Source organism: Benincasa hispida, chromosome 4 (assembly GCF_027475165.1).
Source record: "Benincasa hispida cultivar pf3 chromosome 4, pf3_genome.v1.1, whole genome shotgun sequence".
Lineage (NCBI taxonomy): Eukaryota > Viridiplantae > Streptophyta > Magnoliopsida > Cucurbitales > Cucurbitaceae > Benincasa > Benincasa hispida.
This window is the reverse complement of record NC_143481.1, coordinates 30,449,946-30,465,492: the sequence shown is the minus strand read 5'-3', so window position 1 is coordinate 30,465,492 and position 15,547 is coordinate 30,449,946. Positions and strand designations below refer to the sequence as shown.

Below are 15,547 nucleotides of genomic sequence, written 5' to 3'. Positions count from 1 at the left end.
CCTGTTTTGTCAATTGTTATATATTTGAACTATTGATAATAATGCAAATAGGTATTAATTAACAACACATTGAATTTATGACTAATTTGCTCCGTTTGGTGATAATATCTCTCGTGTATCTCATTACATAGTATTCACATTCAGTGGTTCCAACTTGTAAAGAACATTGCAGTAATACATAAACTAAAATAATTTATGTTGCACACACACTAGGAATAACCTACATATATATAACTTCATAAATGTGTATATAAAATTTCCATGAATATAAAATGTAATGCACATCTTACAATTTGGTTGAAAACTTCTTGGACATGTTTATTGTTGTATTTTCCATTCTTATCTACTCGAGCTTTCTTCCACATGATAACTCGGTCAAAATCACCTTCCTGTGAAGATACTTTTTTCTACATTTCAACGTACACAAAGTTAGATTAGCATAACCTTTAAGACTCATAAAAGTTTAAACTAATATATTATTATCATTTCCTCGTGAAGATTAGCATAACCTTTTCTTGGAAGTCAATAGATACACTTATTCTTAGATCGACGCTCTTGTTGAATGATTCTTTTTCTCTACACAAATGTAACAATTATCATAAAAATTAAAAAGGTTCTTAATAAATATTACTAAATATTGATATCTCAAACTCGTCACTTAATCTAGATCTAACAAATTCTTTCCGATGTTTTTTGTTATCAATGTAGGAATACATTTCTGGTGGTTGTTTTAGAAGTTGAGGTTCATTCTTGAATGGCATGATATGTCTTGTCGTCAACCAATGCTTAAACTAACGAAATGTTTTCTCTGTTGTTTTAAGATTGACCTTTCTAGATCTACTATCGATTATAAAGGTAGCCTATAGACTAGAGCATTAATGAGACATACATACCTCAATTACAAACAATGTTTTCAAAAAACATAAACATACATACCTCAACTGTGTTATATATCTTATCATCCAATTCAACAGACACATGTTTCCACATTGCATATGTAATGGAGACATGGTAATGCACGTACGACCCAATAAAGGAGTTTAACTTGGCTCCATTTTTGCCAATAGGTGCTCCATTGTCATTGGATTCCATTAGTTTCCTCTATCCCACACTTCTAACTCGTGTCACATCGAACATAATGGTGGGTTCCCACTTTCTTTTCTTTTTAGTCTTTGTTTCATTGTGTTGACCAACATTATCTCCACCAACCTCTAAGTCTTCGTTTCTTGCCTTGTGCTCTATGTGATATAAGATCCTGTCAAACAAAGATTAAAAAATAATATATACATATTAATCAAATATAATATATGTAGATAACAATAAGCCCAAAATCAAATGTAACATGTAATATTATAATTTAAGAACCCACCCACAAAATATTATTTAGGAATCTATATGCCTTAACAGTCTGATCATACATATGTATTCTCATCCAAAACATTACTTCCATCAATATTTGGCATATCACTGGGTCTTCCTTGACAGTGTAATATGGTATTTCCAAGTTCGTCATGATTATATTGATCTTCAAATTCTCTCCATGGTAGAGTAAGCATAATTGACCATCTAATGTCACTTGGGTCCGCAACATAGAACACTTGCCTTGCTTGGGTTGCTAGTATAAAAGAATCAGACTTGTGGTCTATTCTATTTAAATCAACTAACACAAAACCAAGGTCATCCATTTCACACCACTATTGTTCTCAACCCAATCATATTTAAACAGTGCAACATTTAACGTATTATAGTTAAGTTCTCGTATGTTTTGTATTACTCTATAAAAAGACATATTTCCAATGACTGGATTTTTATCTTTTGAACTGGACACTTGCATTGTTTTTGCCACTAAATCAACTCCTCTATTTTGTACACTTCGATCCTTATCATAAGACTTTGTGCGATAGCGACATCCATTAATGATATAACTATTATATCTAATTACAAAAGGAAGAGGGATTGGACACTTGCATTGTTTTTGCCACTATATATAGTTGCACATCAATTATATTTTCCAAAACATATTGATGAGTTTGGTATAGAAGATCATGTTCAGGTTTGAAAGAAACTCCGATAGACAATGGTCTACTAGCGCTTGAATTGTCTATACAGTCATCTAATTGGTCAGTGTGGAGCCCAATAGGATCCACTCCAAATAAAAAGTCTGAACAAAATTCAACAGCTTCTGCTACTATGTAACTTTTAGCATTACAACCATCTGAATGATGTCTATTTCTCACATAGTTTTTGAGAACTTTCACGAATCTTTCAAAGGGATACATCTATCGTAGATAAATAGGCTTACAAAGCTTGACTCTCTAACAATGTGTACTGTGAGACATCATGATGGTGAAAAATGGAGGAAAATATTTCTCAAGTGAACACAGGGTCACCACAATATCTTCTTACAACTCACCACAATATCTTCTTGCAACTTTTCCAATTGTTTGCACATCTACGACTTTATTTCATATAATATTGAAAAATATACACAACCGAGTTATTGCATACCGAACATGTTTTAGAAGCACAGATCTTATCGCAATAGAAAACAATTGTTGTAAGAGCACATAACAATCATGAGATTTTAAACCATTAAGTTTTAAATTTGTTATTGACACAAGATTTTTAACATTGGAAGAATAACCTTAAGGAACCTTCATTTATGACATTATCTTTTAAATACAACGTTTTTCTTCTCTTGTAAGAGTGTAACAAGCAGAAAGAATGAAGATTATGTTATCCTCACTAATAGTTGCAAGCTCTGGTCGAATTTTCAAATAGACTAAATCATGTCTAACATTCAATCCATTCTTACTTTTTTAGGGAATATCAAGAAGAGTACCCAATATACTCATGCAAACATTTTCTTCAATGCATATCACATCTAGACAATGTCTAACATGAAGATTTTTCTAATATGGTAGCTCAAAAAAAGAAGATAATCTATTCCAACAACTCTTTATGTTTCCTTTTGCAGGTTACTTTTTATTCTTCTTCTCTCCTATTGGAAGTTCAAGATCTTTTATCTTGAATATATAGCATTTCCAGAAAAAGTTTAGAAATTGACGCGATTGGTGTGGCCAAAAGGCGAAACTCTCGTCGTAGTTTGACGACCTAAGCGGCAAACACCTTTTTTTTTTTTTGTTATCTAAAGGCGAAGAATTTGAAGTGGGCGAACACTCGGCCCAACGCGCGAACATGGCAGGCTCCGGCTTCGCACACCTGCTGACACCTTTTGAAGCACTTTCGAGTGTGCGCTTTAGTTTTCGAATGTGTCGTTCAACCTCACGATTCTACAATCCTTTCTCATTCTAATGCTCGCCTTTTAGTAGGGGCTTTTAGTATTTTGATTAGAGAAAGGGTCCCGAGAGAGCGAAGCGTACCACCCTGTCATAGTCGCGAGTTTGTTTATAGTCGCGACTATTGTCATAGTTAACAAGGTTGAAACTTTCACAAAAAAACTTCGAATTTGGGCCAATGAAGTGACCATACCTCAAATCGACTATAACTAAAGATGAATAGAATAAAATAAATGAAATGTTTCATTCAATCTATTTGTACTCCATAGTTAATTAAATAGTTGTTATTTCTTTTCAATTGTTTGTTCTTGTTCGAGTTCCTTCGGTATCAGTCCCTCATTCTATATATGTTATTTAATGAATCTGTATCAATTCATAGACCGATAACACTTAAGCTTGAGTTCATTCATCGGAGGGTAAGAGAAAATCGGAATATCAGAAAATCAAAATATCCTTTCGCTTATTAAATTCGGATTCAGCAGATTACTTTTTACACTCGAAAGACTCTCTCTTGTAGTGGTATTCTCTTCTCCAAGCCTTTCCCCTCTCCCACTGATAGGTAAAATTTTTTGTTTAGAAAGCAATCAGGTAAGCGAACAAGTTCGATCTAGGAGTTTTGAGTCTCTAAGGGCTAATGAGAAAGTTAAGGCAACTATAGTAAGTATCCTAAATCCTTCTATAAGTGGCTAGTTGGAATTATCGACGGTGATGGAAGTATTCAAGTTAGTAAATAAGGATATACTTCTCTTGAAATTACTATGGGACTTGAAGATCTACCACTACTACGATATATCCAACATATGCTTGGTGGAAGTATTAAAATGTGATTAGGTGCTAAAGCTTATCGATATCAACTACATAATCAACTTGGTATGATTAACTAATGAATTGTATTAATGGTCATATTCGACATTTAGCATGACCACTTCAACTACATCGTGTCTGTCAAGTACTAGTTATCCCTGTAATTCTACCTATTACATTAGATACTAACGGGATAGGAATCGAAGTGGAGGACCTTTCTATCATCTGTGTCTATCTCCTGTCAAGTATGCTCCCCTATACATAGACTACATAGAGGGTAGTACTAATATAACTCTCAAATATGCACTTAGTTAGACGGAGAGTTTACTGATATATAAAACTGAATATTACAAAATAACAAAAACAATCTGAATAGTACATATTCAAAATTCAATTTACTGTTTTCAAATCGAAATTTCATTATTTTGACTCGAATACTATTATAAAGAAAGTAAAGAATAAAAATAATCATCATATAAAAATAAAGAAAGAAAACAAGAGAAAAAACCTAGGAATGAGAATGACATCTAATATAAAGTGTAAATATTAAAAATGTAAACTCAATTTGATAGTAATTTTATTTTAGAGAAAAAAAGTCAGTTTGATAGTTGGATTGTTTTCCAATATAGAAAAATGAATCAATTTATTTATAAATATAACAAAATGTCACTGTTTATCAGTGATAGATACATATAGATATTTATTAGTATTAGTGATAGACAATGATAGACATTGATAGATGTGTAATAGACAACGACATTTTTTTATATTTGAAAATATTTCCAATAGTTTTGACATTTAAAACAATTACATTTAATAGTAGTTAAAATTGGAGTATTTGAGATTTTTTTGACTTTATTGTTTATTATTTTTTAATATATATATATCAAAATAATCTAGGATACATCGTTATCATCCTATAAAAATTAAATCAGAACTTTCAATCTAACCAAATTCAAATCTAAACCTAAGATGAAACCAACGCATTCTCAAAGCTAATCAATGCAACTAGTTTTAAGTTTTAACCATCTTCTACAATATTTTAGCCTCATTTTACTATATATACAAGGAGCCCGATAAAAATAATACCAACCAAAATGTTTAAACTTCAACTAGAAAGAAAGGACAATAAAATAAAATAAAGGTTTAAAATAATTAATACATACAAAATGTTTATCTTAATTCGTATACTTTTAATTTTGATTCATTTTAGTCTCTATACTTTCAAAATGTTCTTTATGATCTTTGTACTTTTATAGTAATAAAAGGGCCACCTTTTAAAATTTTAAGGACCAACATGAATTAAAGTTGAAAGTACAATAACCAAAGTGAACGATTTTGAAAGTATAAAAACTAAAATAAATTAAAGTTAAATGTATAAAGACCAAAAACAACATTTAAAAGTACACAGGCTAAAATAAAGGAAGCAAAGTAGTATTTTAGGAAAGTATATTGATAAATTAACCATCATAAGTTATTCTCGTGGTAAAAAAATAAAGTAATAGGGTATCCTAAAAAAATAGCAGAAATGAGTTTAATTTACGGTGGCCACCTACCTACTACTTAGGGTTTAATATCACGCTAGTTTTTTTAATATCCAAATATAGTAAATCAATATAAGATTGATCGAGATGTATCTAAGTTAGTCGGAAGAATGATATAGATTAATATATATATATATATGTATGTATGTATATATATATATATATATATGTATATTTATAAATGAAGGAAATGAGTTGGGGAAATGTATTGGATTTGGCTTCTTCTTCCATCCTACCATCATCCGCTGCATTTTCATTGTTTGTATCTGCATGTGAAAGAATGATAAAGGGCAAACCCACGGCCGGTACGCAACCAAACATTGTTTAAAATAAAAGGCCTGCCACTCACGTGACACTCAAATCTTACACATTCAATGAACTTTACCCTTCCAAATCACTCTACCTTTCTTTTTTATTTTCTATAATAAATGAATTTTATATTTTTTACAAAAGAAAAAAAAAATTCTATAAACCATACAAATCACTCCTACTTGGATTTATTACCGTTACACTCTTAAACTCTTAATTTGATCAAGTTATAGCCCTCCTCTATTAGTAATATATTGGTAAAATTGAAATTTCAATTATAATCAATATTGATGTTGAACTCGCCAATTTATAGTATCGATCTTAATCTTTTATTCTGCATCAAAACTTGGCTCCTACTTTATAATTTAAAATTTTAAATATTTTATTATTATTATTTAATTTGGAAATTTTAAAATACAAGAGTTAATTGATCAAATTAAAAATTTAAGAGAATAATTGTAACAACCTACCTAGTTCATATTATTAAGAGAGCTTATTAAGCTGGTTTTTGTATATTTAAATTTGTTATCAATTGATTAATCTCTTAGTTAAATTGTTTGTTAATCAGTTGTGCATTCTGTTTATTTATTTTTACACAATGTATCTTCTATAATAAAGGCATTGTACTTGATCACTTTCATCAATAAAATTCAACATCATTTGTGATCATTCTTTGTTACATTTTGAATAATATTGTGGTATCAGAGCTCAAAGGTCTAGTGACATAAATTTTGGAATTTTTTTTTCTTTGCCAAACATGGATTCTCCATCTAGGGTTCAATCATCAACAATGATTTCCTCTTCAATTCCTCTCAAGGTAATCAACCCTGAAAACAAAATCAATATTGTGAAGTTAGATGAAGGAAATTTCCTTTCGTGGACACTACAAATCACTACTACTTTGCAAGGATATGGTATCGAGAAATTCATTGATCAAGAGAGTATAATGCCATTAAAATTCATCATCAGTTAATCAGAATCTTCTTCAACAAGAATTGTAAATCCGGAATGTGACTATTGGGTTAAGCAAGATAGCTTAATCGTTTTCTGGCTTCTTGGAGCAATGTCAAGGATCTTCTTGCCGCAATGCTTAACTGCAATTCATCAAAAGAGGTGTGGACTGTACTTAATGCAAGAATCTCCTATCGTAATATGGCTCGAGTTCTTGATATGAAAGGAAAACTGGAAGCGATGAAAAAGGGCAATATGAAACTAGAAGAACATTTTCAGAAAATTAAGAATTTGGTTGATTCCTTGAAATCTACTGGAAGGAAAGTATCTCACAAAGATCGTATAATGTATATTTTGGTCAGATTGGGACCAGAATATAACTCAACATTATTGGTAATCACTGAAAAATATGAATACTCATGTAAGAGTTTATTCTCAACTTCTTGCCCAAGAAAATCAAATCAAAAGACAGTTTTGTAAATCTTTATGGCTTCATACCCTCTGTGAATCTAACCACTCAGAGTCAATCGAAGCAACCTTCTTATTCTTCTTCTTCGTCGAACAATAATGATACAAATAAAAGAGGTAAGAATCAAGGGAACAAGCAAAGCAAGAAGTTTTGGAATAATAATGGGAAGCCTCAATGCCAAGTTTGTGGTAAATTTGGGCATACAATTTTGAAATGATATCTTGATCAACTTGAGAAATGGTTTTCAAGACCAAATTTCAATCAACATGGGCAAGGATTTTCTTCTCATCCTCAAGGTCAGGATATGAATTCATCTTCCATAAAGATAGTACTGATACAAAATGACTTCGACAGAGAAAATCAGTGGTTTCAGATTCAGAGACCACGAACCATGTCACAAATGATGTATCCAATTTGACCTATGGATCTGAATATCTTGGGTGCAGGTTTGAATGTCTCTCATATAAGTTCTTCATTTCTTCAATCTTCTACTTATCAAAAAACTATCTTTCAGCTTAAAAGTCCGCTCTATGTACCTAAAATCACCAAAAATCTTATAAATGTAAGCCAATTTGCCAAAAAATAATTCTATTTTCTTTGAATTTTATTCCAATTTTTTCTTTATGAAGGATCTTCATGAACAAATTCTACTCCGAGACAATCTTGTTAATGAACTCTATTGTTTTGCATTGGAAAAAGCAAAGTCCTAGGAATCTTCATCCAAACCAAGCTCATCCTTAAAGGGTCATTCACAAGTCTTTCATACATCATATACTCAAGGTAATACAAGCCCGTTGTCTATGTTTTCTATAGTTGATATATGGTAGAATAGGTTAGGTCATCCAAATTTCAATACTGTTCAACAAGTTTTTACTTGTAATATTTCATATTCAAGTAAAAGGAAGTTTTTTGTTTGTCATGCTTGTGCTCTTGTCAAAAGCCATAATCTTCCTGTTTCAAAATCCTAAACCATATATTCAGCTCCCTTACAAATTATTGTAATTGATTTTTGGGGACCATGTTATCAAGTCTCTAGAAATGGTTTTAATATTAGATAAGTTTTGTTGATGTCTTTTTAAGATATACCTAGATTTATTTCCTTACAACTAAAAATGAAGCATTTATTGCTTTTCTATCTTTTAAACAAACGGTAGAAAAACTTTTAGGACATCCCATACTACGTTTTCAAATCGATGGAGGGGATGAATTTCATTCATTTACTCCCTATTTGAAATCTAATGGTATTGAACATAGGATGTTTTGTCCACATACTTCCCAACAAAATAACATTGTCAAGAGAAAACATAGACACATAGTTGAAATGAACTTAACTCTATTATCTCATTCTTCTTTACATCTTAAATTTTAGGATGATGCTTTTTCTACTGCGGTTTATTTGATAAATAGACTTTCTTCCATATCAAAAGATATCTCCCTTGGAAAAATATTTTTGGGATCAAACCAAACTATTCATTTTTAAAAACATTTGGTTGTCTATGTTATCCTTCATTGAGAGCCTATAAAAAACAGAAACTTGGCACAAGATCAACCCCTTGTATTTTTCTAGGGTATAGTTCCATTCATAATGGATACAAATGCCTCTCTTAGTCTGGTCATTTATATGTGTGCAGACATGTCCTCTTCGTTGAGAAAAATTTTCTTTCAATGTCCTTTTTCCAGTTTGCACAGCCATCTTCAAATAGCTCACCATCTTTCAGCTACCTACCAATTTTACAAGTCTACCAGCCATCCCTCCATTCAACCTAATACCTCAGCCTTATGTCCTATAAAAAATGACCAATCACATCCATCCTCAACAGAAGTTGTACACTCTATAAATCACTGTACAAATCAATTGTCCATCAGTTCTTTAGCTTCTTCTTTATCAGATCCATCCTTTTCTCCACTCGATACTTCTCTTTTGAATACTTCATAACCTAGCAATGTTGCACCAGTCCATAATTCACTTCAATCTTCATCTCAAAATTACTCTGATCCCACTAATCATGAGAGTTCATTTAATGTTGCACCTTTGTTCAATGCATCTCATGTTATCAATAATCATCCAATGGTTAAAAGAAGAAATAATGGTATTTTTAAACCCGAAGTATTGACGGTTGAATATCTTAAGATGGAGCCTCCTAATATTAAAGAAGCTCTAAAATGTCCATATTGGGTGAAAGCTATGACAGAAGAGTACAATGCTCTTTTAGCAAATAAAATGTGGGAGTTAGAGCCACAGCCAACTTATGAAAAGGTGATTGGATGTAGGATCTATAGTTTTATACAAAGCAAGGTTGGTAGTCCAAGGTCATAATCAAACTGCATATGTTGATTACACTGAAACTTTTAGCCCTGTTGTAAAACCTATAACCATTTGAATCTTTGTTATACTTGCTTTATATCATGGCTGGAAATCGAGACATATGGATGTTAATAATGTCTTTCTTCATGGTTTGCTAGAAGATGAAATATATATAGCTCAACTACCAGGTATGATAGACGTTTTAGCTCTTATAATGGTTTGTAAATTGAAAAAAGTATTATATGGTCTGAAACAAGCTCCACGAGCTTGGTTTGATAGATTGACTTTATTTTTACATTAACTGCGGTTTGTTAACTCAAATGTTGATTCATCTCTTCTGGTTTATCATAAAAATGAAATAGTTTGTTATATTCTAGTATATGTTGATGATAATAACATCACTGGTAGCTCATCACAGATGAATGAGAAGCAGATTGTTGATTTAAATAATTAATTCTCCCTTAAAGATCTTGGTCTACTAAACTACTTCTTGGGGATTGAAGTTTCATACTCCGCTGATGGAGGTATGTTTCTTTCACAAAAGAAGTATGTATCAAATCTTTTATATAAGGCAAATATGGAAGATGCTAGATCAATATTTACTCCTATGGTTAATGGATTTATTCTATCTGCATATCAAGGTGAAAGATCTGATGATGTTTGATTGTATAGGAGCATAGTGGAAGCTTTATAGTATGCAATTCTAACCAGATTAGAAATTGTATATTGTATAAACAAATATGTCAGTTCGTGCATTCTCCAAATCAATTTCTTTGGCAAGTTGTAAAATGAATTCTTAGATAGTTGGGCAGGGACTCTTAATCATGGTCCGATGTTTAAGAAATCAAAAGATCTTAATATTCATGGCTTTGCTGATGTTGACTGGGCTTCATACTTAGATGACAGAAAATCAACTTAGGAGTATGTGTCTTTTTTGGAGGAAATCTGATTCAATGGGCCTCAAAGAAACAATTTGTAATATCGAGATTTAGCACAAATGTTGAGTACAAAAGTTAGCTCTATTGTAGTTGATGCTCCAAATCTCATGGTCTTATAGTTTGTAATTGTATTATATAAATATTTTATTTATCTAATAAAATAAGAGGTATTTTATTTGAAATTTAGTTGCATTAACCCACAAAAATCAATAAACTAATATCCAAGGTTATCTTCTGTAACTTAAACATGTATATGGAGACATATAAATGAATCATTTTTAAGTGATAACCTAAACGATCTATAGTAGATGGATAAGACTAGGTACCTTATCCTGGTGACACTACGAATATGACACACTTTGTAGTTGTTACAATTGTTGTAATATGCTACAAATGATCTTATCCTAACTATTCATGTGGAGACACGTGAGCGGGATGCTCTGTACAAAGAGTTTGTATAAGATCGGACCATGAAATGAATAGTCCCTCTATATAACACCGTTACTCGATTCGACTTACATCTTGAGTGAGTTGTGAACTCCTACCTGTGAAAGCGGTCCTTTGATCTACATGGGCGAGAATGACCAGTTTCGCCGACTCAATAAGTCTACCATTTTGGGGATTCGTCTGATTGTGGAGCTGGGAATGCAGCTACACAAGAAGGATTTCACCCCTCCCCTACTATTAGGGAAAGTAGATAAATTGCTCCCTTAAGGGCTGATTTTGGGGCTTGACAGTGTGACGTCACACCCTCTCCTGGCCCGAGAGAGGTTTGGTTATAGTTGAACTATAACTAATTATTCATTAGAGGGATCAGTAGTACTTAAGGAGCAGATGTAACTACAGGGACAAAACGATAATTTTGGTTCAGTTGTACTTACGAGCAATTTATGAAGGGTCAACGTGCCGTTGATTGGTTATATCCAATGGACACTGAAATATATATATATATATATATATATATATACGAAGAGTGCAACTGTCGGTCCTTAGTGGAGCGATCGGTAGTTAATGAAAATTGATTAATTAATTAATTAATTTAAATAAAGAATTTAATTAATTAATCAAGTACCATTGGAGCTTCAATCTATAAATTCATAAGGTTCCCTCGTTAGCTAAGTTGGGATTAATGAGAATCAAATTAATTTTGGATTAATTTGAATTGTTCATAAGCAATATAATGTATATGATACATTATAATATAATTTTTTTTTAGAGAAATAAATATTTGAATATGAATCAAATATTAATTATTTGAATGTGATTCATATAATAACTATAGGTTAAATTAATATGAATTCATATTAATTCTATAGGTTATTTGAGAGATTAATAAACTATAGGTAATATTATATGTGATATAATAAACAATAAGTTACATGTTATATGAGATATAATGTATAGTATATTTTAATTATATTAAAATTGTTTTAATATAATTATATATTTTAATTAAGTGGTTAGTTATTATTTGAATTTTGAATTCAAATAATTGAGAGGGAGTTAAATAACTCCCCTCTCCCCCTTTAATCTCTCACAATTAACATGAAGCTTTTTTTTTTCACCATTCTAAAAAGAGGACTTATCTCTTCTTCTTCTTAGAGATTCTATTACTCTTGGTGAAGTTCTCTGCACATTTTCTCTCTAAAAAAATTATTCTCCCTTCACCCAAAATTAATCGTTGAAGTCCACACCTCTCAACGGTTCTCTACCTTAGGAATAACGAGGAAAAACTCATGGTAGCATCCGGGTTTTTGGAGTTCCATTGTTGTGTTGCGAGTTTGAGGGAAGGATTCGAATTGTTCATGATTGGAATGGATTTGTGAAGAACTAAGTCTTCAAGGGTAAGTGATCTTTTGATCCCTTCTTCCTCTCCAATTGTTTGAAAAGCATGCTTAATAGATTGTAGTTTATCTTATTTTATGTCCTGTGAATTATTAATGTTCTGTAAAATTAAAATTGGGACACGATATTTTCTGGTGCGAGTATTCACGTACTCTTTCAAGCTCTTGTTTCGTCAGAACCTATTTGGTTACACTCTTTGTTCACTGATTTATATATCAGTTATGTCAATCTCCCATAATATGGTCGTGTGCCAATCTATGTGTTGTACATTTAAGTGTCAATCCAATTATTCATACTCATACAAAACATGTTAAAATTGACATTTATTTTGTGAGGGATCTAGTTCATTAGAAGCGAGTTCGAGTGCAACATCTTTCAGCCTATGCTCAGATTGCAGATATTCTTACCAAACCTCTTTCTGCTACAAAGTTTCTTCCTCTAAGAGACAAGCTTAGAGTAAAAAAAAAAAATTATTCTATAAAATAGTTGAAATGAATTGAGGGTGTCTTTATTTATCCATAAATGTATTAAAAAAATAATGGAATGGAAGATTGTAGAGATCCACCTGATTAAAATCTACAATGGGACTGAGATGTGGGTCTCATAATTTTTAATTACTACCAATCTCATAATGGAGGTTTTAATCTAATTACCATTCCTTAATTACGTGGACCCACATCGCAAAAATTGTTCGACCACCTGGTTTAGGGCATTTTCCTTTGTTCACATATTTTTGGCTTTCACTAGGGGTGTTCAAAAAACCCGGTAACCCGACCAACCCGGACTACCCAACCCAAACTGCAAGGGTTGTGTTGGGTTGAGTTAAAAATGTTAAAAAATATTAAATTGGGTTGGGTCTGGGGTTACCCATTTCAGGGTCGGGTCAACCCGACTCGACCCGAATATATATATATATATATATAAAAGTTAAAAAAAACAGTCAAATTAAAAAAAAAAAAAAAAAAAAAACAGAATCGGTGACCCAACCTGGACCAATCCGAAAATTTTGGATTAGGTTGGGTTAGGTTGACCCTCCAAAAAAGAATTAATAAGGTTCATTATTAGCCAACCCGAATTTTTGGATTGGTCCACAAAAATCTTCCAACCCGGCCCAATCCGGACTATGTACACCCCTAGCTTTCACCATCTCTAACCACCATTGGGTAAATTTCTAGAAGGGTCGGTTAATCTAATCTATCAATGTTAATGCAAAAATGGGCCTTAGTTAATTCCTTTTATTTTTGTTTACCTGTTTTCCGTAATTGTAATGAGATGCAGGGTCCGCCTTAAATTTGTAATCAAATCATGTAATCTAATTGAGAAATAAAATGTGTTCAATCTAATTGTAGTTGAAACTTACGTGAGATCTACTACCTTTACCATTACCATTATCTTTACCGTTATAGATATTGTTACCGTAATAGTATGAAAATTATGAATTTTTAATATTTATTGTTACTTTTACTGTTACCATTATCGTTACTGTAATCGTTAGAGTCGAACAATAATGACAATGATAATGGTAACAGTAAAATGTGACAGATTTATAATTTTTTGTATACACGATCAAAAGCAATCTAATTATGTTTGTGATTCAAGTCTTACGATTCATCTATCAGTGGAATCTCTTTCGATTACACTAATTTTCACTACGATTTGGTAAACGTGACCTAAGATTGCACTCAAAACCTATTGTCGATAAATTAGGTTAACCGTCCTAAAAACATCAAAGAGAGGAGTCTAAAAGATGCGAGCTCTAAACTGGCTAACCATAAATAAATAATCCCTCTTTGGGAATCAAAGGAAAATAAAAATGAGGAGAATTCTTATAAATAGAAAAAAAAAAAAAATATTTAAATTTTATAAAAAAAATAATTTAAAAAGTATTTTATAATTTTAGAACTTTTTGCTAGTAAATATTTTTAAATATTTTTTTTATATTTAAAAATGCCCCTAAAAATGATTGGGTACAATTATTCAGACGCACCAAACCGCAACGTCCATCAAATCTCAGCCGTCAGATGCAATTCCATCAACATGATACGATTGAGAGGCTGGTGATGGCTATCATTTCATGGTGTGATATATGATTGGGGCTATGAGATTGGGGCCCACAAACAGATGGAAAGAGAGAATCTTATGGGGCCCACCCTTATCCATATCAAAACCGCACAAAAACACTATAGAGAAACCGATGACCTAAATATAAATACTCCTTTTCCATTGTATAAATTATTGACCGTGAAGAAATTAGTTTTCTATTTCTTCCCTTTTTTTCGCTTCACAGAATCTTTAGCTTTTTAAGTTTTAACATTCCACTATTTTTTGTTTTATTTTCTTTATTTATTTTATCATTTCCACTCGTTAAAAGCCACGGAGTGGTGTAAAATAATAAATTGCTCGCCTTTAACTTTATTAGCTATCAATGTGTCTATATTTTCATCGATATTTCTACGTTTTTATGGGTTTGATATCAATATGAGAGATGAATCGATATTTTTAATATATCGTAAAAAAGTTCATAAAATATAAAAAATAAGTAACAAAAAGTCATTAATGTAAATATAATATAAATAAAAGACATACTAACTTGTTTAAAAATCATAAAATATTTATTTATAAATTTAATTTAATCTTTTGAATCTATTATTTTTATAATTTGTTGAGAAATATCCATCGAAATCAACATTTTATCTTTATTTTCATCGAAATTTTTGTAAAATTATAACCTCAATATGTTTATTGAAATCAAGTTTTAAACTTTGTTAGCTACCACTGGATTTTTATTTTTTATTTTTTATTCTTTATTCAACCAACATGCATAATGAAAATTTTAACCTTTAATTTATTCATCAATTTTGATGATATATCTCCTGACAAATGTATGACCAATAAGAACATCAAAACTAAGATAATTATTTAGTATATGAATTTTTTTAATCAACAAATTTATTAAATCATCGATTAATCTAAAACGTAAGTTAATAGATGAAATTAAATTTAATATTATATCATCTAACAAAATTTAAAATTTTATCCGTACCTTTATTATACTACACAAAGATTAGGAGGTTATAATTAAA

General features: G+C 31.1%; 1 long non-coding RNA gene across 2 annotated transcripts; it reads left to right on the top strand.

Moving 5' to 3' along the window:
• Nucleotides 1-7,450: 7,450 nt before the first annotated feature.
• On the top strand, nucleotides 7,451-10,727 carry LOC120076469 (uncharacterized). 2 transcript variants are annotated; one of them, XR_005481552.2, is made up of 3 exons: nucleotides 7,451-7,822; nucleotides 8,006-9,869; nucleotides 10,100-10,727. It is a non-coding gene; the product is annotated as an uncharacterized LOC120076469 (long non-coding RNA). The 2 variants fall into 2 exon arrangements; XR_005481551.2 differs by having other exon boundaries at nucleotides 8,006-10,205; nucleotides 10,323-10,727.
• Nucleotides 10,728-15,547: the final 4,820 nt, after the last annotated feature.